The sequence below is a fragment of the Drosophila biarmipes genome, chromosome X (genome assembly GCF_025231255.1).
Source record: "Drosophila biarmipes strain raj3 chromosome X, RU_DBia_V1.1, whole genome shotgun sequence".
NCBI lineage: Eukaryota > Metazoa > Arthropoda > Insecta > Diptera > Drosophilidae > Drosophila > Drosophila biarmipes.
The window spans coordinates 1,249,016-1,274,054 of NC_066611.1; the positions used below are offsets into that span (position 1 = coordinate 1,249,016).

Here is a 25,039-nt window from a genome sequence, read left to right on the forward strand (position 1 = left end):
GTCTTTTAAAATTTATAAGAAGTGTACATATTACATACACCTGACCTATAGTTGTTTTCGTAGTGGATGCCCTATAAAAGGTATGTTACGTTCGTGGTTCTCGGTAACTGTTTTTCCGTGAAGAAAAAGCAGGTGAACTGAAACTTTTGTCATTTAGTGGCCCGAACAGTGAAGCAGCAGGCTGTGAAAAAAACTCAAATGCCATATCATGAAAAAAGGAGTACAGAAAATAAATTAAAAGTTAATTGTGTAGCTATTAAATTTAATTGCCGAGCAAGGGTGGAGAAGTAGACAAAGAAATCCTAAAGAACAAAGAATGAATGTAAATAGCGGGCAAAAGGATACTCTCAAACATTAAGAATAATGAATGTGTAGGGTGCAAATGAAACGGAAAGTATTTTTTGTTCATTTATATGGGTTGTAGTTTAATGGCAAAGCATTTGTATTTACTGAAAATTCAGCCAACTGGGCGAAATCTAAATAATTGGATCGTTAGGTCTTTGACACAGAAAAATATTTCTGCTTAACAAATTATTTTCATTTCATATTGTTGAATATATGAAATGAAAATAACTTCGATTTTAGAATGCATGGACTACACCGCCTAAAAATTCTTTTTTAAGGCCACTTGGACTTTACGTTATATAAAATATAAATTTTTAATTTAAGGCCATACAATTCATGGAATTAAAAGAAGTCCTTTAATTATAATTTCTCCTTCATTAATGGTTAATTCATATTCTGTATTAATTATTATTTGTATAGGAATATTTTTGTTTTTTACCCATCTAATTAGGGCTAAGTTCAGAGCTCTGTAATTAACTTATAAAAATGTGTACAATATTAATAATAAACTCAATCATAGGGCATAATGATTTCAGTCAGAAGTTAGCAACACAATGAAGGAGACGCAATACTAGACGACTCGATCTAGCCACGTCCGTCCGTCTGTTCGTCCGTTTCCACGCAAACTAGTCTCTCAGTTTAAATCGAGCTAAAACTTTTCCAAAAGTCTTTTTTCATTTACAGGAATATTTGAAAAACAAATATTTCAACAAGAAAGGAAATTAACATCGGCAAACCGAAGTTTGTATACCCTTGTAGTTATAAGAAATAATCAACTTTAATAACACCATGTAAAATTTTTAAGGATTGTTGCTGACTTCAGTGTAATTAAAAAAATTATTTCATTCTTTTTTTAGACCAGTTATTTTACATCTATATGTTAGAGTAGTCCGTTTAGTAAATTGAATTCGAAATTATTAAAAATATATAAATGCATATTCCCAATATTAAAAGATAATATGTCAAAAAGCCCCAAATCTTTAATTTGTTTCATATTATTTTCCCACCCATTTTCCGATCGCTCCTATGACAGCTATATGATATAGTCGTTCGATTTTGATAACATTTAATTCGAAATTCAGGACTAATTAAAAAATGTTATTTCCAAGCTTAGAAAGAAGTATGTTAAAAAACGCCAATGATATAATTTTGTCATATTTTCCGACTAATTTTCCGATTGTTTCTATTGCAGCTATATGAATTGGGAATATAATTTTTATAAAATTTAATTCGAAATTCATAACCAATTAAAAAATGTCATTTCCAAGCGTAGGAGGTTATATGTTTAAAAACACTAAAGATATAATGTTTACCTATTTTCCGACTAATTTTCCTTTTGTTCTATGACAGCTGTATGATATAGTCGACCGATTTTGATAAAAATTTAATTTTAAGAATTTCGAATTCAATTTAATAAAAACCGGACTTCTCTAACATATAGATGTCAAAAACGGTCAGAGAAATAATAAACAAAATTTGTTTTAAATAAATCTGTCGACTATATTATTTAAACCCGTAATATCAATAACCAAAACGCTGAGATCTTGGAAACTATAAAGGCTAGAAAATTGGAACTTGGCATGTAGATTCTTCAGCTTCGTGCGTAGCGAAAGTTGGTTTCAATAGGGTGCCACTCCCACTCTAACGCCCACAGTCCTCGAAAATTAGTTTGTGTGTGTAAATACTTGCAGGCCGAGCCGCAAGAGAGGCCACCGGGCGCGGCTGACTTATTCTGTTAAATAATCAACAATTTAAGGAATTTTTCTGTTTCATCTCCCCCTCTATCTCTCCCATACTGTTCAATACCAATTTTAATAATCTAGTTCCGAAGGTTAATGTGAGCTGCAAATTGCGAAAAGCAATGGTATTGCATTACCCCTCTCTCCATTCTGTCCTGTTGTCCATTCACATGGCAACGGAAGAAACGGAAGATTGTTTACCCAGTGTTGAAAGGCACTAGAAGGCAGTGAAGGGACCCAAAGTTCGTACCCGTTATATTGACGGGCAATAACTTTACGGCTCTTTATGTCATTTAATTTTCCCATTAGTCGATGACTAACTCTCGTATGGCGATGCCCGTGTGCCTAATGTTTTTTTGCGATTTTTAAACGTATTCCAATTTAAAAGCGGTCATCTACTTATTTTTTATATATTTTTTATTTCACAAGAAAATAAGTTAACTTTGGCAAGCCGTAGTTTATATACCACTGCAGTTATATGAAATAATAAACATTAGTAACACCAGTTTAAGTTTTTAAGGATTGTTGCTAGCTTCAGTGATATTAATAAGACTATTTCATTATTTCTCTGAACTTTTCTTTGACTATATGCTAGAGTTGTCCTATTTTTATAAAAATGAATTTGAAAGTCCTAAAAATATAAAATATGATATTCCCAATATCATAAGATAATATGCCAAAAAACTCCGAAGCTGTAATTTGTTTCATATTATTTCCCACCAATTTTCCGATTGTTCGTATGGCAGCTATATGATATAGTCCTCCAATTTTAATAAAATATTATTTGAAATTCGGAGCTAATTAAAAAATGTTATAAGCTTAGAAGGTTATATGTTACAAAACACCAAAGATATAATTTTTTCATATTTTCCGATCGTTTCTTTGGCAGCTATAATCATTGGATTTCGATAAAATTTAATTCATAACTCAAACCCAATAATTTTTAAACAATTATTTTTCCGATTATTCCTATGGAAGCTATAAGATACAGTTGTCCGATCCGGCTGATTCCGACTTATATACTACCTGCAAATGAAATAAGACGTTTGGGAAAGTTTCAGCCCGACAGCTTTAAAAGTGAGAGAATAGACTTGCGTAGAAACGGACAGACAGACGGACGGACACACGGACAGACTGACGGACATGGCTAGATCCACTCGTCTAGTGATGCTGATCAAGATAATATATGCTTTATGGGGTTGTTGCCTGGATGCAACAATAATTCTGCCGATTTTTGCAAGTGATACGCAATTGTGACAGTTTTTGCACTCCAGATGGCTGCTTGCAGAGTGATTTGAGCACAACTGTTTCCCTTGGATATAGGCTTGGCGATCGTTTACCACACCTGTTCGAAGCGTGGACAAATAGGCATGTTTTTTCTAGGGTCCTAATTCTCAATATCAACGCTGGAAAATTGTAAGGAAGTTAAGAAACCTCGAAAAGTGCGTTGAAGTTCATTTAAAATTTCTATGGATTGCACATTAAACAATCTTCCTCACCTGCAATCTGGACTGTATTAAAAGTACTGTATTTATATATTTATAAACACGCAGCTGGAACACAGTAAAAAGAGAAGAAGAAGATGCAATTGTTAGGAAAAATCGGGAATTATTCACTGTGCCACCGTGGATGGTGGGAAAAATCCAAGAAAGCTCCAGGAGAGGAAAGTCCATAGATTATAAAAGGCTTGTTGGGGCAAAGGTGTCTTGACCGCTGAAAACTAGAAAAGCCCTGGAAAAAAGGGTTGGGTGCTTTTTGTTGCACTTAAAAAAAAGAGCTAATTAAGCCTAGTTTAACTTAACTGCTTAGAAGCGGAGCGCCTCCGTTACTTCCATGATCTTCCATGTGGACCCCTTTCGTTGTGGGTAGGCAATAATCGTTAGCAACAAAGTGTAAGCAATCTCATTCACGGTTTCGGGGTCCGTAGGAGAGCGGCTGCCCACACTAGCCTCAAGGGTACTGTCCCGCTGCGTCGCATAACTTCCGAAAGCATTCGCATTTGCTCTCTTGGACGACGTTCTTTAGGAAACTCCTGGCATCCCCCTGACCGTCCTTCTCGAACGATGATTAGCTCTTCTGGTTCTACTTAATGCTCGTTCTCCTTTGGGCTACCAGCGCGGTCTGAATGACCCAAGGTCGCAGCTCATCTGTTGGGCGTTCAACGTCTCCTGGAGGTAGCCTTTCGCTGCTCTGTTCAGGACTCGCGGTTCCAGGCGGATCCCAATGATCAGATTGGCTCGATTCTTCACTGATAACGTCTAACTAATAGGGAATGAGTGAAAGGTTTATAATAGACCCATCTCCTGTCCGATCGTCAAATTGGTCCACCAGAGACTTGTTCACATTTTCGGCTGCTACTAACGGAACAATTTCTCCGATCACCACCGACTTGCTTCTCGAGCTTTCGGATAGCGGATCGCCGCTTCTACTAGGAACGCCTCGGGCACTCTTTTATCACCTTCGTTGTGGTGACCTCGCTTCTGTTGAGCTCTAGATGGAACTTTTCATTTACTGTACGACAGACCTTCTTCACTCTGGGGCTATGGTCCTTAAGCTTGCCTATTTTCCTCTGGAGAGCACTCCGAGTTCCGCGAGCTGTTCCGGTCCCGTGAGCTCCTAATACGCTTTCGCTCTCTATGCAGTGGTGTTTTGCTGCCCGCTTGTTCGGCTGCCGGGGTCTATTTAGCGTTGGGGCGTGTCTTGCGCCTCATCCTCTTCCTGGAAAGACGGGTTTTTCACCACTGGTAACATAGTAAAATTCGTTCTGCTCTTAAACGTCGCGGATGGGTCTACATATTTATTACTTGGTTCATTTTCGTACGGTGGTCAAACCATTTTTAGTCCACATTCCTTCCATGTTGGGCATTTTGACCTACGGCCTTGTTGTTTAATTTTACCCTTGCTGCCAGGTGTCTTGACTGCCGGCTAGCTTGGCGCAGACTCAGACCACTCATCCGCCTAGTGTGGCACAGACATTTTGTGTCGATCAGCTCGGCTTGCACTATTCGTTGTTCCACCGGAGGCCACAAATTTTCTCTCGACCTTTCCGATGGGGGTTAAAATACCGCTACTCGGTCGCTAGGATCCCCTAGTATTCGGCTTTAACGAAGGATGACCTTTAACACCGGAAAGTTCTCTGCTTGTTGGAGTTGGAGCAGCACTCCTTATGCGACACTCATCTGCCGATCGGCAAGTAAAATAAATTTCAGAAACAACAAATCTTAAATTATTTTTATGACTTATAGGTGTAGTCATCCGACTAAAAGACAGTTTAATTTGCAAGGGGCTGGGCTTAAAACATTATTTTAGCTTGTCGAGGAAATGTGATAGTTAACTTCTGTTAATTTGAAATGCCTGACGAATCTTCTCTTTTGTTTTGTAGATAGATTAGCCTTATCGCTAATTTATGAACCATTTTATTCAAATTTCCGTGGAGTTGCTGCCGTTTTAAAAAGCTTCCATAACATTTTAGTTCGGAAAATACGAGCAACCGAACTGAGTAGATTAAAGAAACAGCATGATTGGTGGCTAATAAAACCGAATTATTTAATGGCTGACAAAATTGCCTTTTCATCAAATTAAAATCAAATTAAAAACTTTAAATTTGCTACCATAAACTAGCGCCACCAAGCATAGAGCACCAACTGTTGGCACCCTTTCCGGGTGCGTATTAATGGAAACGGCTGATTTGCTGCATGCTTGTCTCTAACTTTTTAATGAATCGTCCGATTACAATCATATTTGAAATGTTATTTATAATCAATCAATCTCAATAAAATTTTTCTAAAAACTGAAAAAAGTATGGGAGCTCGACGGTTTCTTGTGCTAGTAATCCTAATCAAGAACGTATGTACTTTGAAGTGTCAAAAACGCTTCCTTCTACCTGTTGCATACTTTCCGACGAATCTAGTATATCCTTTTACTCTACGAGTATCGGGTATGAACGATCTGCTAGAAACTAATGAACTATTATAGTATTTTTAGGGAAAAAAAATTTCAGATACTGTGACCTTGACAAAGGCAAAGGAGAGCTGTTAAAACGGTTTTTAAACTTATTGAAATTAAAAAAGAAATTGGGTCCAAAATTAAACTTCCCTCGGGCTCCACGCTGGGTGTCACTGTGTATCGTGTGCGTTGGTGAGAATCGAAAGTGAATTTCACTTACCGTGCACTTCTGGTCTTTTCTTCTGAGTAAAGCTTGTCGGAGGGGTATGGTTCTTTCTTCTCCTTTTATGTAGATTTGCGAATATCTACAGATTGTGCTAAGATGCGAACTAAAACCATGGAAACTAGGGTGACCGGTCCTGGTTTGGAAAGAATTGGGATGTGCGAGATATTATATCCCCATGCCTTAACCCTCCCTACCTCGGTGATGCGCGTAGAATATGGTCGTACGCCCCCTGCTTATAATTTTTATTGATTTTTTGTATAACGCATGACCTGCAAATGTTTCTTGCAATCGCAAACATCTAACTATTAAATTTACCCCATGATTATTTTCAAAATATTTTATATCTAGGCGAATTTCCTTTCTCGAGACTATACTTCGTTGCTTTTAATAATAAACAAATCCTGATCAAAATGTGACCGCTACCTGGTCGACTTACTAGTTGCTCTGACACTGGTCAAATGTTTAGGTCAAATTACTTCACATATATGGAATCGTCAAATAGGAGGAGTTAAAAACTAACATGAAGTCCGTCCACCTACAAGGCCCGCCATTGCTGTCGACGAAGATTTTGGCTGAAACAAACTTTGGAAGATCCGCAACTAGTGTCACCGTGATCGCAGTCCAGTGGCTGAGCTGCTAGGACACAGCGCAGTGCGCTCGAATTGACGTTATGACACTCTCGGTGGCCGATATAGAAGCGCTGCGCGTTGGGCGACGAATCAGTGGCAATGTACCTGATGCAGATCTAAAATAACAGCAACACCTTGTACATTGAAAACATTGGCCTCAATACTGACTCTGTCTTGCTTTCTTCTTCTCTTCCTGGCTTATTTAAAACTCGAAAAACAGGCCTTCACCGGAAGTGAGAAATGTTTGAATGGATCGAAAGCTCCAGCCGACTCTGAAAGGATACCACTTTAAAGTAGTAATCGACCATATGGCTCAGAAAGCATCGCCAAATGGGCCCTGTAGCTAAAGCAGTACGACTTCGAGATACAGTACAAAAAGGCTCAGCTAAACGTGGTGTCTGACCCCTTGTCAAGGCAACTACTCCCAGAGAAGCTTAAAGAATTCGACGGCGCTGATGGTTCAACACGTTCCAGATAAGGACCCAGCCTCAGAAGTACTCGGACTGAGTGATGGAAGGCGAAACTCAGTAAATATACGTTGTCCGCTCTAGACGTTGCATCAGATGTCTGTATCGAAGTCGCTTTGGGAAAGAGTGCTTGGGACAAATGCACTGTCGGCAGCCCGGTACTACTGGCCAGGTGTGCATTGGAGCACGGGGCGCGGAATGCACGGACTGCGTCGGACCAGAGCACGCCAACCAAATGCTGCTAGTCCTAATAGACAGGTTCTCAAAGTGGACGGAACTACTGCCGCTAGATACTTAAGGATTTTTTTAACCGGAGTGGACAGCAGTTCATAGCAACCTACACGCCGCAGAAAAAACCAAACACTCTGGTCTTCACCGACCTGTTTGGTGAAGACCAGAGAATGTGGTACGAGAAGTGGCAGGAGGTTATGCTAGCCACCTCTCTTACACAAAGCAGGAAGACTACCAAGCGCCCCGTACGATACGGAAACCTTAGGAAGCAGACGAGCCACGGAAGCACTGGATGAATGCGCCAACAAACTCGGAAAGGTTTTTGAGATCGAAGGGCAGTCTTGAAAAAGGCAAACCAGGGCCAAGCGAAGCTCTATATTCTCAGGAGGCGATGGGCGCCAGCCATGGGCGAGGTAGTATGGGTCAGAAACACCACTTCTTCAAAGCAGCCAAGGGATTCCCCACAAAACTGGCACTGGAAGTGCCACATGCCATATTCTACAGGAGGATTAGCAGGACGGTGCAAAGATGCAGGACTAAAGTGTGCTTTTAAAGATCGCTGGCAGCTGGGACAGTCGAATACGAGGAGTCAATCCATCCAGATCAGTCAGATATCAAAGTCAAAAACCAGTTCAGCATCTAGTGCACAGCACGTGAACAACAACAAGTCAAGTCGGGAAGCTTACAAGGAGCAAGATCTACGTCTACATCGAGACGTTCAAGATTGGGACATCAATCTCCGAGTCGAGACAAGGTAGTTGGGGTTCAGAGTGAGTCACACGGCTATTTTTGTAACGACCACATCTTAAAACATCGCCCGGCGGGCTCGCCAGCAATTGAGTTCTGCGACAAGGAGGGAATGTTGTTGGACCCGGCGCAAAGGATGAGCGGTTTCATGGTTTCAAAAGGCGTTGCGCGGAAAAAGAATGCCAGCGATTACAGGTGAGGTCGAAGAACAGCCACTGACCGAACCCCCAGGTGCCAGAGAATCACTATACCAGCCAGGAAAGGCAAGCAGTCGACGGGCTAAGATAACTCAGGAGACGTTCTACTGGACAAGCCAGACGGGCTTACAAGTCGCGGAACAGCGATCTTCCAAGACCTCAAAAGCCTCGCAGGAGTCCGACCAGGAGCAGGGCAGAGGACATCGGCGGGAATGAATATTACCACGCTGCCACGTAACGACCACCGCGGAGAACTCGTCTAGTATCGCAGTAGCGCCACGGACGACAAGCAATAGGGTAAGGCTTTAGTGGAACGTTCGGTGCCCTAAGCACGCATGCTCGAGCTCTCTGCGAGTCCATGGCGAGAAAAGCGTCCTCAAGGCGATGGAAGTCCGGAACGTCTCGATATACAGGACGGAGTCTGCGATGACTGAGTCAACGCGTCGTCGAGACAAGACAAGCGTCATCATCAGCCGATACTGCAAGGCGCGGCAGCACCGAAGCCAACCAAGCAACCCATCCGCTGTAATAAGTGAATATAAAATAACTCCGCTGCTACCCTTTCGAATTCTGTACTTTCTCACTGATCTATAGGGCAGTCATGTCATCCAAACTTTGTCGCCGAACACACAATCTTCTGAGTTTGCCGCACACATCTCGTAGAGAGCAGACCAACATAATCAGTTCTTTACAAGAGAAATAATAAAGATTCTTCTCCATTTAGATTAAGCGACAGAGAGGGATATGAAAAATATAGGCATTATCACGGCTAGCAATTGTGAGAAGTTAAATAACTATGCATCAAAGCCCCAGAACGGCAACTGACAGAAGCCCCGAGTGCCACGATACATCCAGGCTCGCGGCAATCACGGCCAGGAGAAGATTCCAGGACATCGTCAGAACGGTAGCTCATCGAGCAACGCAATAGTCGAGGCTATCGACTTTTGTCTTAATCCCAGTGGTGGGCTATTTATTAACTTGTTGGATGTGGCACACCACGATAGCAGTTTCGATGTTAATTAATCTACGTGTTGGATAGGTAGGAAAATAGGTCTGCAAGGTTCGGTTACATTTTTGTAAATACCCAAATTGGGGAAGGGAATTACGGATGCTAGCTTTGTAGGTTTTAGACTTTTACACTTTTAAATGTTGTTAAAAAATGTTTGTGACCGTTGTGATGTTTGTGTCATTGTAACTTTGTTTCCGGCTTGGATTATTTATTTTATTTTGGATGTGAGCTCAATAAGGCGGTCTGCTTTGCCTTCTTTACTTTTTCTTCTCTATTGGGCTTTCAATTTATCGTAGTTAATTATATTATTTGTTGGCATCTCTCATGCCTTGATATTTATATTTATTTTCCTTTTTTAAAGTTAATAGTTTTCTATTCCACCAGAAGAATTGCGGTGAGATCTTGGGGATATCGTGTTCTCGGTACCTTTTAGATTTCAGATTTAGATTCCTTATTTTCGTACGAAGCGCAAGTTTGTTACGCGAACATGCCACACCTTTTTTAGGTCAATCGATAGGTATAGGGAGGTTTGTGGGCGTAATTCAGTTTAAAAAAAATCATTTAAATACCGTAAAAGCTGTAGGCGCTTCAGCTATTCGCGGATCGTGGGTGTCAGAGTGGGCGTAACACCCACGCGGAATCTGCATGACAAGTCTGAATCTCTAGCTTCTACCTGTTACATTCATTCCGGTGAATCTAGTATACCCTATTTATCTATGAGTAGCGGGTACAATGATTTGTATCACATGAATTATTTTTCTTGACAACAAAGGATTACGTAATATATGGACCGTCCGAGCGGGTACAAAAAGCTGTGTCGCTTCACCCGATCTCCATTTAAAGGTTTTCCAATTAGAATTCAGACTGATTGCCCTGCAAGTATGTTGCTGTGAGTAAGGATTATCACGTTGCTACGGAGATCAGCAAACACTTGACAGTGCTCCGTCTCCAAAACACCCGCCTCCTGATCCTTCCCTAATCACCTGTTAAGTTCGTGGAGCCCACCTTTGCGTCAACAGCATTATCGTGGTTATAATCAGCCGACTAGGTTCGCAAGTGGGGCCTAGACAGCGAAAAATTCAAAGACGACGACGCCCCTCGTCTGACGCCATAAATTAGAAAGTGTCAGGTTCGTTACGTAAATTACCTGGCCCATAAAAGGAGGAGCCCAAGGAGCGAAACAGGAGGCGAGAGCCCAAAGGGCCGTAGTAGACGCACCCGAGGAGCAACAATAGCGGCAATGGCAACACATTGCACTGCTAAAAATGTAAGTACAAAAGGGATAAATCGCTCCTTTTTATTTAACAATGTGGAGTTATCAAATAAATGTAATCGATTCATTTCATTTTTCGTATTATCATTAAAATGAGTAAATAATATTGTTTACCTGCAGGCCAGCTCCGCAGGCGCCTCCAAGAACACTTTTGGCAACACTTTAAAGTCAAATAAGTGATTTAAGTTTAAAAATTAGTTATATGTTATTGTAAAATTAAAAATAAACACTAAATAAAACTCGACGTTAGAGCCTGCAGACTTACATAGGTGCGCAAAATTTCAGAATGATCGGTACATTAGATTTCAAAGGACAGTGTTACCGACTCATAAAAACACTTTTGGGAGAACAATTTAAAGTTTCCGGCTTTCAAGTGGTCATATCTTTTTCAACTTTTGTCGATTTCGAATGACACGAAATGAGACGAAATGCACATTAATAAAAATCAAGAAAGGAAGTTTACTTCGGCAATCCGAAGTTTGTATACCATTGCAGCCATAAGAAATAATCAATCTTAGTAGCACATTGTTCAATTTTTAAGGATTGTTGCTAGCTTCAGTGATATTAAAAAATAAAAAATTATTTTCTTATTTCTTTGACCGTTTCTTTGACAGCTATGTTAGGGTCGTCCGATTTGTATTAAAATTAATTCGAAATTCCTAAAAATACAACCAATTATATTCCGAGCAGTATAAAATAACATGTCAAAAAACCAAAAAAAAATAATTGTTTCATATTATTTTCCCATCAATTTTCTGATCGTTCCTATGGCAGCTTTATGATATAGTCCTCCGATCTTGATACAACTAAATTCGAAACTCAGAACAAATTCAAAAACGTTATTTCCAAGCGTAGGAGGCTATTTGTTTAAAAACACCAAAGATATATATTAAAAAATTGTTCCCGACTCGTCAAGTGATGCTGATCAAGAATTATATACCCTATGGGGCCGGAAGCGCCTCTTTCACTGCGTTGCAAACTCCTGGCTGAAAAAATACCAATCCCCCTAGGGATTACATTTATCGTTAAAACTGTTTCTATTCAATGGCGTATTTCTCAGTGCACAGGCAGCGGCAGCGGCAACAACAGCGACAGGAACAACGAATTAATGTCTTTTTATTTGCGCTTGGCGCGCCGAAAGGGCAAAAAGATTTGTCAAGGATATTTACGGCACGGCTGAATTGCAAAGGCGACGTCAGAGGCGGTGTTTGGTGGTGGGCGTGGCTCGGCGTCTAGCCCGTTTTGCACGAAACAGCAATTGGAGGGGGATGGGACGGAGAGGGGAAAATAAATAAGATGCTGACCCAGAAATAAAAATTAGATTAAGTGTGATTAACACGCAGCCGAGCTTAGCGCCGGCCTCCGCGCCTTCAATCTGTGGGCGCTCTCTGTCGCTGCACAGACCGAAAATGTGTAAGCACTGAAGTAAACAATTAGAAGTCAGTGGGGAGGGCAGAGCGGTTAAACAATAACGTGGCCAATCAGTGCCCATTTAAACGCAGTATGGAGAAAACATTTTTGCCACAATAAGATTGTCTCACGCGAGACCAGCCCTATAAACCTGGTGTACGTATGTGCATATAGGTATTCCCGAAAAAGGATACGTTGGGTTTTTATTAGTGGTATGCGATCCTGTTTGAAAAAATAAGTTCATAAGTGTAAAAAATTGCATTGACGGCAAGTTACGAAATGATTACATGAAATGAAGTCGCAAAGGCAGCACAAGTATCGGGCTTTTAAACATTCAAAATATATATTTTTAATAGGTGTTTTTAGCTGTGTCAGCAACTGCAGGATCTCATCTACTTGTTTTGCCTTCCAAAAAACGCAAGCAAATATTTAGACCAAGCAAGGCATGTTTAAACAAATCAGTAAACAGGCTTTTGGGAGCTGAACTATGTCGGCAACATTGTTAAAAATAACGCAAGCCTCGCATGGCAATTATTTTCCGTGTAGGGCGTTTGTTGTCCCAGCTTTGGGTGTGTTTGCGCCAGGTCCAGGCATAGGCGCATTATGCATTATTTCCGCTTTTACTACTCGAAAAGGAAAGGCGAATAGCGTGAAAAGTGGAGACCCGCAGGGAAAGATGGAAGGAAACAAAAGGCCTCAGCCACCCACGCGCCTCCATCTTCGTCGCCTTCTTCCGCTGGGCACCCTGCATCTTTCGGCCGGTTCGAGCTTGTTCGTGACACGGATTGTTTGGCGGCGGCCAGGGGTAATTTATTTAGCTACAACTTGATTTGCGTAAAGCGAGCATTTACTTCTTAATTAGGTGTAAAATTTATGCACTTAATTTCTGCCGTGGCCTTGTTCCTTCCTTTCAACTGACCCATGGACAGGAGGAGATGGTTTCAAGTGTGTGGGAAGACTTGTACTCAATGCATTCATAAGGCTGGCACTGTGCAATAGTACTTCATTTGCTTTGAACAACTCTAAGTGTAGCAGCAGTATGGACTTACAATACGAAACGCGCCAGACCCATTTTCGGTCTTATAGATTAGATCGCCCTTGGATATTATCGCAGTGCACACTGGGCCAGAAAGTCACTTTTTTGGCCAAAAATCTGTAACTTCTTTCCAACGATAGTTAGAAGGATGCGGTTTTTTGTGTTTTACTCTTAAAAAAATTGACCTTTCCAAGGAGCTAAAAATAAAATGTATTGGATTTTTATATGGTATAGCTAATCCAAGCCAAAATCGCAACATTTTTTCACTTTTCGGGTTTTCAAAAACAAGAAAGGAAGTTAGGGTATATATGCAGTTATAAGAAACAATCAACTTTTGCAACACCATGTGAAAGTTTTAAGGATTGTTGCTGACTTCAGTGATATTAAACAAAAATTATTTCATTTGTTTCTTTCTAGACCATTTTTTTTACATCTATATGTTGTTAGAGTAGTCCGATTTTTATTAAATTGAATTCGAAATTCTTAAAAATATAAAAACATTTATTCCCAATATTATAAGATAATATGTCAAAAAGCCCCAAAGCTATATGATATAGTCGTCCGATTTAAATTGAATTCGAAATTCTTAAAAATATAAAAACATTTATTCCCAATATTATAAGATAATATGTCAAAAAGCCCCAAAGCTATATGATATAGTCGTCCGATTTAAATTGAATTCGAAATTCTTAAAAATATAAAAACATTTATTCCCAATATTATAAGATAATATGTCAAAAAGCCCCAAAGCTATATGATATAGTCGTCCGATTTAAATTGAATTCGAAATTCTTAAAAATATAAAAACATTTATTCCCAATATTATAAGATAATATGTCAAAAAGCCCCAAAGCTATATGACATAGTCGTCCGATTTAAATTGAATTCGAAATTCTTAAAAATATAAAAACATTTATTCCCAATATTATAAGATAATATGTCAAAAAGCCCCAAAGCTATATGATATAGTCGTCCGATTTAAATTGAATTCGAAATTCTTAAAAATATAAAAACATTTATTCCCAATATTATAAGATAATATGTCAAAAAGCCCCAAAGCTATATGATATAGTCGTCCGATTTCGATAAAATTTAATTCGAAATTCAAAACCAATTAAAAAATGTTATTTCCAAGCGTAGGATGTTACATGTTAAAAAACATTAAAGATATATATTTTTTTTAATTTTTCCCCGATAGTTCCTATGGGAGCTGTAAGATATAGTTGTCCGACCCGGCTGGTTCCGACTTATATACTACCTGCAATATAAGGAAGATTTTTGGGAATGTTTCAGCCCGACTGAGAGACTAGTTTGCGTAGAAACGGACGGACAGATGGACGGACAGCCGGACAAACGGTCAGACGGACAGACGGACATGGCTAGATCGACTCGTCTAGTGACGCTGATCAAGAATATATATACTTTATGGGGTCGGAAACGTCTCCTTCACTGCGTTGCAAACTGAAATGAACCTCGCAAGGGTATACAAATAACTAGAAGATGCACTCAATCCATTTTCCAAAGGGTATGAGAGAAAACAAACTAAAAAAATTAACACCACTAAAAATACTATGTCGTTTAATATTTATTTATACAAATTGACACTTTCGGAGGCTCCCAATTCAATGCTTATTAGTAATCGACCTAACAATTTTTCATTTTGTTATCTTTATAGATTATTACAATCAAATTATTAGAAAAAAATAGTTTGTAAAATATTGTTTTGAACTTGCTTAATGTTTACTTGAAATATTCTGAAGTCATCACAAAAGAATGCCCAATTTCTATTTCTATAATATATTTTAGTTCTCACCCGAAGGAAGTTCAAGATTTACAGCATATCTTTAGGCACATTTAAGATTTCCTTTAAGTGCTCTGCCAGGCATTTAAACTAAAATGACTAAAAACTAAGAAAAAACCGCATCAAGTCGGCGATTAGCGATTTTAGTAAATTAATCAAGGAATTTATTTTAACGTAATGACTCTTTTTGGGGATGCCACTTAAAATCACTCGAAAAGCAAAGTACTCATTTGCTAAAGGAAATCAGTAAAATCAACGAAAAAATTTGTTTTATAGAACAAGTAAGACTTACGAGCTATTAAATATTTTTGACATTTTGAAAGTAATGACTTTTAAAAGTTTTGTGAAGAAGTCGAACAACTACCTCAGCGTCTTTGACTTTTAGATTATTTCATTTTTCTCAATATTTGATGATATTTTAACTTTAAAAATCTGGGTGAAAGAAAACTCCATGTCCGAATTCTTTGGAACATGACACATTTTACATAGATAGATGTATTTTAAAAAGGACTTCATACTCGGTCTGGTCATTTTCTAAAAAAAAAACATATTTGTAGCCAAAAATCGGAATGGCTGGCGCAGTGTGCAATGTAAGGATTGAAAGTAAGAATTGACTTTATCTTAAGGGCCGATTGGAGTTTTCTGCTCATGCCTTTAAGATATCCCGCATATAAATACCACCTAATTGCATTTTTGGGTCTACAATATGATATTCACTGGTTAAAACAAAATATTTATGTTTTGTACTTCTCTTAAATTTTGAAAGAATATCATGTCAAAAATAGGAGTGGACATAACAAATCAAGTTGCACATCAAGTCATTATGTCGCTCTGTTTAAGATATTATGAGGAAAATCGCCATTGTCGACTGCCTCGGCCGTTCGAAACTCGCTACTCAGCTAAGGGGACTTCGAGGGAGATGCAGATATGCAGGCAGCAAAGCGGCTGTTCCCACTACTGCATACCTCGCAGCAGCTTCTTAACTTTTTAATGGTGGTCTGACCCCAAACACTGTCGGCCCGCTAAACGGGCCTAGGGGTTATGGGCGTTCGAGGGCGTTAGAGAGGGCGTGGCATTCCGCTGAACTAAGCCCGCTGTTGGAAAATTGTACCGTATAGCTGGGAGGGGAGCCCCTGAGTTGGCCGTCAAGGCTATCGAGTTGCTCACGAGCAACGTTGTGTTTGAAAGGGCTGAGCGTTATCCCTGAAGACACAACATTATTTTTAGCTGGAAACACGAGGCTTGGACTCTTGGATTTTCTTAGGTTATGAAAGCAATCGCTCGGCGCTGAATTCAAATCAAGTCGATAAACGCCACATAGCTCTCAGCGGGGACTTGGCGAACGCTGGCATTAGCGAATCAATTTGATTCGGGGTGATTGTGTTTATCCCGCCAAACAAAATCGTCGGCCGCCGATCAGCAGAGCTGTGGGCGACATGAGATTTTCGCCCCCGTTTCCATTTTCATCCTATTCCTGCCACATTGTACGAGTGCGAATAGTTCGCCGGCTTCGGAGCGGATTACCCGATGTCGCACCGCCTCAGCACGTCCAAGATACATTTGCCGCGCTCGACGACCGGGAAAGTCCCACCGCCCGCATTTATATCGCCGGGCTGGTATGTGGAAATACTTTGGGCGGGTAGTTAATCGGTTTGCTTGCACTGCTCCCCATGACTTACTTCTCCACCTGCAAGCAGCGCCAGGGACGGAGGAGCAGAGTGGGTGATGGAACGGCGACTGGGACTGACGAGCCCAGGTGTTTGGGCGTCAGAACGAGAACGTGCCGGTGCCCCAGGACCACTTAATGCAGCACACTGAGGTGCGATAAGGAATTTCTAGATTTCTTTTACGCCCCACAGTCGCACTCATGAGGTGGTGCTCAAGATACAGGGAGCTTCTCGTGCAAGAAACACACCATAATAGTATAAAATTCCCAGAACTCCTGGCTTTTGGGCACAAAACCAATTCCTTTCCGATTGCTTCTCTGTTTTTTACAGCAGGTCACCAGAAGATCAGAAGCAGCATCGATGAGATCTCTAATATTTCTGGCCTCCTTTGGCTAAAAACTAATATAGGTAAATTATTCTACGTGATAAGTCACATTGGCTTTACTCAAAGAAGGACATTTTGTTGGAAATGGGTTCTGAGAGCTGAGTAGTTCCAGAGGGCCAGTTAAATCATATATGTGTGGAAAATAAATCAGGGGTGGCCCTGTTTTCTGTTCGAATGCGCCTCGGTTTTATTTTCGTTTTCCTTATTCAGTGGCAACTTTTGTTGCCGCTGCCTGTTGTGTTGTTTTGTGTGCATTTCAGTGCCAACAACTGTCAATCTTTCCGCTCCTGAGCAGCTCCGACGAGAATTACCCAAGAAGCCGTCGCCCATGCCCATGCCCACCCCCACACCACACCTCACGGCTTTCCCGCTCTCCGCCCGTCGCCTCCATAACTTATCCGCCATGTGGTCGGGTGTTTTGATACACATATTGTATCGTTTTGTGGCACAAGCCCGGTCGAGATCCGTACGTGAGCCGGAACCAGGTGGAGGGGTTACGGCCACCGGGCTGAGAAAAGGCGGGCTGGCTGAAAACGGGGACCCCTTCGGCATAAGTGCCTGTATAAAAGAAGTCGACATTTATTTGAGAGCATGTAGTAAATTGTAAATTACATTCCTAATCTTTCGAAGGCCGCTGATGCGCAGACATGCCGCCCGTTTTCCGCCCACTCTGCCTCCCCAGCGCTGGTTGCCCCGTTGCCGCGTTGCCACCCGCCGCACACACCCACCGTTTCCCCAATGACGCACAAATAGGCAGCCGGCAAGGAACAGGCACGCACTTTTGCTCATTTATGTTTTAAATTCCATTTCGAGACAATGAGTGAGGAGGGCGCTTGGAGCTGGGATTGGCACGGGGCCGAGCGGCGGAAAAGCCGGGGTAGCTCGGTGAAAATTCAAGGAACACGGTTGAGAAGGGGGCCCGAAAGCTACAATTTAGACGCCCAACTTCAGATGTCCTGGTGCTTAATGCTTTGGGGACTTCTGTCCTTGCGCGTTGATTTGTATATATTAGAGTGTGTGCGGTGTCGCTTAAAAATCTGCCACAGTGACAATGTCACGTTTTGTGTTAATTTAATTACAAGAAACCATTTGTAAATATTACGACGTGATTTGCAAGGCACGCATGTGACAGCCCCTACCAGGCCCTTTCTCCCCCACCGCTGCCTCGCTCGTTTGCGAGTTCCGTGAAAATGATATATAATTTTCAAGCTTTTCGTTTTCATTTGCATTCATACGCAACACACACCCTTCGCGCAGTTTGTTTGCATACTTCTGGAACCTCGGATGCCGGGAACCCCCAGCCCACTAGGACCACTCCGGCCTGGTGAGCGCCTGCCTCGGGACTCCGCACAATTTCCCTTCTCCGCTGAGTCTGCTTTGCAGAGCAGCATGTTGCCGCGCAACATGGCATGGCCACATGGCGTGTTGCAGGAACATGTTGCGCTTGTGCTGCTGAGCTTGTGGGTGCGTTGTGAGGTTACGAAGAGGACTATGAAATGGAGCTCTCAAGGGCCTTGTTATTAGGACAGCAGCGATTCATGGAGCGATTCTGTGAGCCAAGTACCGAACAACCGAAAATACATTTTCCGAACGGAAGACGTTGGTACCAACCAGCGCTCCCAATGTAAAACACGAAAGAGCGCTCAGGGCTCGACTATCATATGTCTGGTAACCGTGGGCTTTGTAGGTAAGTAAAATCAGAACCCCCAATTTAGGCTCCTTTGCTAGCGAAAAATTCTGGGCTAGGCTAGCAAATTCTGGGTATTAACTAACAGAATCTCATCTCCGCTTTTTCAAAATCCTTAAAAACCGACGGGCATAGCACATTATCACTGAACAACATTTTATGAGATGTCTTTATAACAAAAAAATATATAGATCTAGCCATGCCCGTCCGTATGGAAGCTGATATCTCGAGAACTAACAATAGGTTTAGGCATGTCGATTTAAGGGATTCAGGCATTTCGCTAAGCATTGCACCTAGTTTATGTTCCCCGCTTACGATTTATTACTTTTGTGCCCATACATAATCTAAATGTATTTAAAACTTGATTAAGATTACATGTCGGGGCGGTCCGACCGTCTACCTTCTATCTCTTTCCTAGTGAAACCTGTATCCTCTGAAAGTTTAAAGGTTGTTGTTCCCGTAAGCCAAGCCACAGCTTGTATACCCTTGCGGTTATCCTATAATATATTAATAAATGTAACACCATGTATTTCATTATTTCTCTGACCGTTTCTTTGACGGCTATATGATATTAAATGCCATTCCCAATCATATAAGAAAATGTGTCAGAAAACACCGAAGCTATAATTTATTCTTCCATATTATTTTATTTCTAAATTCGGATTTAGAACTTATTAAAAATGCGTAGGAGTTTATATGTTAAAAAACAGCAAATATATCATATACCCTTCCCATAGGTGAAATAATTAAAAAAATTACATCTTTGGTAATTTTAACTTCTAACCTCCTACGCTTGAAAATAACATTTTTTAATTAGTTCTGAATTTCAAATTAAATTTTATCAAAATCGGAGGACTATATCATATAGCTGTCATAGAAACGATGGGAAAATTGCTGGAAAAATAATATGAAACAAATTATAGCTTTGGGGCTTTTTGACATGTTATCTTATAATAATAAAAATCGGACTACTCTAACATATAGATGTAAAAAAAATGGTCTAAAAAAAAGAATGAAATATTTTTTTCATTTTTTTATTTTTATATTACTGAAGTCAGCAACAATCCTTAAAAATTGTACATGCTGTTACCAAAGTTGATTATTTCTTATAACTGCAAGGGTATACAAACTTCGGCTTGCCGAAGTTAACTTCCTTTCTTGTTTTACCCTTGCTTGGGTCCTGCACAAGACATATTTTTTGAGTAATCTGTAAGTTATCCGTAAATATATTTTACAATTTGTTCTGGGTGTTGAGTTCTCTTAGATGCACTCGCATTGTGTGCCGGCATTTAAATGTTGAAAAGTATAATATTTTTGAAAGTATTTGAGCAACCCCCTACCACATGCTTTATGCTGTCTAGGCAAAGTCAGCAAACGGCATAGCTTTGGGTTGCCAAAATGTAAAATTCAATCTCATCTTAGGTAATTTTGATGTCGTAGTGCATCCAAAAAAGCCTTCAAAGGGCCTGAAATATGGTATCGTTTTTGGGCCGGCTAATCCCTAGGATCCCGCGCCCGCATCCTTATCTCGATAAAGCTGCGGCAGTAGCTATTAAAAGCGGTTGCGGAGGTTTTTTAGGCGGTTTTAAATGTGTTTTGTATGAGTTGTTTTTAATTGCAAGCGTATACTCATCCCAAAATCAGTGTGTTTGGTATTCCACGGAACCCTCCCTTTGTATTGCATTTCAAATATTGTGACCCCTCGTTATCTTCTGAGAATGAGCAGGAGAAAGTGAACGTGCGTACCCACGAACCCGAATCTCACCCCTACCCTCGAGTCCTTGCTCATGACTGCTTGTGCGCGAAGGTGTGAAATTTTAATTTTGTGAGTTTTTTTCAAAATGTGCAGTTTTTATTTTAGAACAGAGAAAATTATACCATTGGAAAGGGCTTGAAAAATGCTTTCCAATGACACCAAATTTTTTTTTTTTTTTTTTTAGTGAGGGGGTATACTATTTACGGCAGCGGAGGTCATCGTCGTTTTTTGCCTTTTTCAGTCGAGTAGTGGGAATATACGGGAGCGGCGGTTTTCGCAGCGGAGGTTTGGTCGCTGCCGAGACTGCCGCTGCGATGACCGCCGCTGCGGTCTTATACTCTAGTTTTTCTTATATGTTATACAATTCCTTTTGAGGAGTGTGTCTAGGAAAAATGAGCTGAAGAATCACTTTAATGTTAAAGTTGTATAAGACTTATAGGATCACTTTTTAGGGCTGAGGATATCGAAATTGTTTTTGTCTACGATAAAGTTAGACGGGGGTGTATAGAAAAGTCAGCTAGTGGAATCACTTTAAGGTTTATGTTTTAAATTTCTTATTGGGAACACTTTTCAGGGTTTATATCTAAAGGCCACCCAATAAAATTTATGTGTAGGATAAGAAGTTTAGTTTTAAGAATTTCTTAAAACGGTGCACTGAAGCGGAAAATTGTACCGAATTTCAAATTCTGCCTCCTCCCGTATATTCCCACTACTCGACTGAAAAAGGCAAAAAACGACGATGACCTCCGCTGCCGTAAATAGTATACCCCCTCACTAAAAAAAAAAAAAAAAAAATTTGGTGTCATTGGAAAGCATTTTTCAAGCCCTTTCCAATGGTATAATTTTCTCTGTTCTAAAATAAAAACTGCACATTTTGAAAAAAACTCACAAAATTAAAATTTCACACCTTCGCGCACAAGCAGTCATGAGCAAGGACTCGAGGGTAGGGGTGAGATTCGGGTTCGTGGGTACGCACGTTCACTTTCTCCTGCTCATTCTCAGAAGATAACGAGGGGTCACAATATTTGAAATGCAATACAAAGGGAGGGTTCCGTGGAATACCAAACACACTGATTTTGGGATGAGTATACGCTTGCAATTAAAAACAACTCATACAAAACACATTTAAAACCGCCTAAAAAACCTCCGCAACCGCTTTTAATAGCTACTCTTAGCTTAAGGCTTAGGAAATTCGAATGGCTGCATCGCGACATCTTATGCCAATGCTGGCCCGACTTTAACTGACCATTTATTCATATCTTGCTTACACAGAGATTGCCTTTCCTTAACCTATGTCGAAGGTGCACACCTTCGATATTTACCTACATCCAGACCCCTCCTACACCACGTTCACCCCCGGTAACTTGTTATCAATCCTTGTGTTCGTTTTCCTTCTAATAACCATTCTACTGGGGTATTGGGCTGCTCCTTTTGTTCGAGAACCAATCGGATTGGTTCTAGGAGTACAACATACCTGTATGCACTCCCTGTAGATGTCAACCTGTTAAGTGAACATTCTGGACTATAAAAATGACACCACTCAAATTGCTCAGGATCAGTTCTTCAAATGCCTCAGTACTGCATACCTATGGATCTAACCGTAGAATTTATCGATTCGGAAAACGAGGTTGAGATTGACAACCCGGAATTACCACCCACGCAAGATTCTGATCTCGAAATAATCGAAAACTCGGATCTGGAACTTGTACAGGTTTCCGAAGCAGAAGATTCGGTTGATCGCCTTCTACAAAGCGTATTTCAACCGGCTGCATCGTCGACCCAAAATAGGGACCCAGGATTGGAGTCTCTTGAGTGGAGCCAGTTTCCATTGGGGACTACTACGCAGGCTTTCTTGGAATCCCTTATCACACACGAAGAAGATGAAGATGTATTTCAGTGCGCACAGGAATTTCAATTGGACGACGACCTATCCAGGACAGAAGATGAGGTTTTTCCTAACGACGACCACATCTTTGAAGAACTTATGGGACCTCAACCGCCACCGACTAACCATTATTTAACTTTGCTGGATGATGGAGATGACGACGCATTACTAGATGTTTTATTTGACCTAGATTCTTAACTTTTTAATTATAAATACACCATGCATAAAGAAAAATAAAGTAAAAACTATTTTAAAATTGAGGGCTTATAATTGTTTTTTATTTATTGAACAATTTTTTTTGCCTTACAAATACTTTTTAGCTCTGCGTTGTGAACCAATAGACGATGCATATTAAAGTCGTATCGCAACCAAATTTTCCGTACTTTAGGACAGAAATAACAATAATAAAAGGAGGATTTAGATTTCTGATAGGCGAAGTTGTGTATTTTTAATGTATGCCCTTTTAGACCGCTGCGAGTAGTAAAGGATTTTGTTTCTGAACACAACTCGCAATGGTACTTCACCATTTCGATGTTTTTAAAAATAAACTGACTTTTCTATAAAAAATTTATCTTATATAGCATTTGAGGGACAATTCTTACGTTATATATACTAACTTTATTTTAACGCTATTGAAAGATTTATATAAATATAAAAAGAGATAGACATACTGATATGTATTTCTAACTTTATTCTCAAGTATTACATAGTTTGAATAAGTATTTTGGTGCATATAATGAAGACATATTGTTATCTCATTTACTCCACATGAATTGATAGAAGTGTATAGTTTTTGACAAGTATAAAAGACCATGTAATTTCTGGTTAAAGAATTAGTATACAACAGTTAGGTACTAGTGCACGACGAATCCAAACTTACGCTGATCAAAAATGGTATGCATATAAATTAAAAGTAAATACTTTATCACCTAATTTTGTTGAATTTTATAGGACTTCTTAGAGACCTTAAATGACGTGAAGCCTGTGATTGGCTACACAAAAATTGAAAATCTATGTATTGGATTTAAGTATAAGATCACTGGATGTAAGCTGAAAAAGACACCATATGGAACTAAAATAGCTCTATATTTAACTGATAAGGACGATAAAGATGTTTGGATATTTCTACCTAAAAGTTATGTGAACAAATTTTCTACAAAGACACCATTTAGGAAATTAAATGAGAATGGAATAACTCATATGGTATATAAAGGGAAAGATCTGAACAGATTTAGTTGTGCTCAAATTGAATTTTTATCAGTAAATAAGTAAAGTAAATAAGATTCTTCAATATAAAGAGCTGAGTTTTTAAATCCAACAACAGTCTTAAATCAGTCTCAAAAAGAAATAGTTGTCCTTAAAAATGTACGCTCAACAGATAGAACTATTCTTGATGCAATTTGAAGGCATGCTTTTCGAGCAACACCTACAAAGGATGGAGTTCCTAAAAGCTACTTTGGAGGATTTAGAGGAAAAAGAGTTGATCCATTCGAAGTTTGGATTCCATTATAAACTTTGTCCCTGGAGCGACGATGATGCCTCATCTGGACCAGACACATGTCAGTGTCATATGCTGCCTGCACTGAAAGAGGAAGCCCTTAGTCTAATGATTAAATATTATAAGTTAAACAAACGTATTGCTCCAAAACCATAAATAAAACGATTTAATTTTACCTAAATATATATATGTTTTTATGTTTTTTATTTTTTAAAATGGTTCTTAAACATTTTTATTATTAATTTATCATTAAATGAATAGTCGTTTTTCTTGAATTTTCTTAAAAAAGAATTTAGTGTTTTCTTTTTACTTTTAAAAAGACCGAACAGCATACAATAATGTCCGCAAGTGTTAGAAAAGTATCCCTGCAGTTGTTGCTTATTAAAACAAAATTTATAAGCGTTAGATTTTAAAAATATTAAAAATTCTTTTTTCTGGGGATATTGACCATATGAATCGAAAAATTCTGCTGACCTACGACTTTCAAAATAAAATGCAATCCAATGCGTTCCAGGTTGATCTGAAGTGTCGGTATTTGCAATTATTAGTGCGGGATACTTTAAAATAGTTTTTGGTAACCTATCAGAAGGAAAAACTCCTTTAAAAATAGATTTTGTCTTTGAATGCTTAGAAAGAAAATGTTCAATTTGTAAAGTATTCATTTTAAAAGAGCGTACGAATATTTCTATGCTTATCAATATCAATCATTGAATCGTATTCACAGTATACCAAGCAAGTAACTGCTTCAGCAAGTGGTTCCGAAAATCTTCCTTCGATTCTTATAGTACCTTGAGAGATTAAATTTGAACATATAGTTGAATTTGATTGATCAGCAGTTAAGTCAAAGGCTAATATAAAACTGTTTGAATCAAACATTTCCTTGGTAATTTGTAGTCCACGATCGTAATGTTTAATTCCACATGATCTAAAAAGCATATTATAACCTCTTGAGCTCTGAACCTTTTCAGCGTTCGAGTAATCGAACTCCAGAGCCTGGGAAGGAACTTGAACTCCGTTAACCAATAGGTTAAAGCGTTGAATTTTAAAATGTTCAAATTGAAATGGGTCTAAGCCTCGGTTTCCTGAGTATGAGCGGTTCTTAACCA

The 25,039-nt window shown here is 39.6% G+C and overlaps 1 long non-coding RNA gene across 1 annotated transcript; it reads left to right on the plus strand.

Annotated features, from left to right (window-relative positions):
• The first annotated feature begins 23,085 nt into the window (after positions 1 to 23,085).
• On the plus strand, positions 23,086 to 24,118 carry LOC127011517 (uncharacterized). The gene is made up of 2 exons (XR_007764514.1): positions 23,086 to 23,329; positions 23,387 to 24,118. It is a non-coding gene; the product is annotated as an uncharacterized LOC127011517 (long non-coding RNA).
• Positions 24,119 to 25,039: the final 921 nt, after the last annotated feature.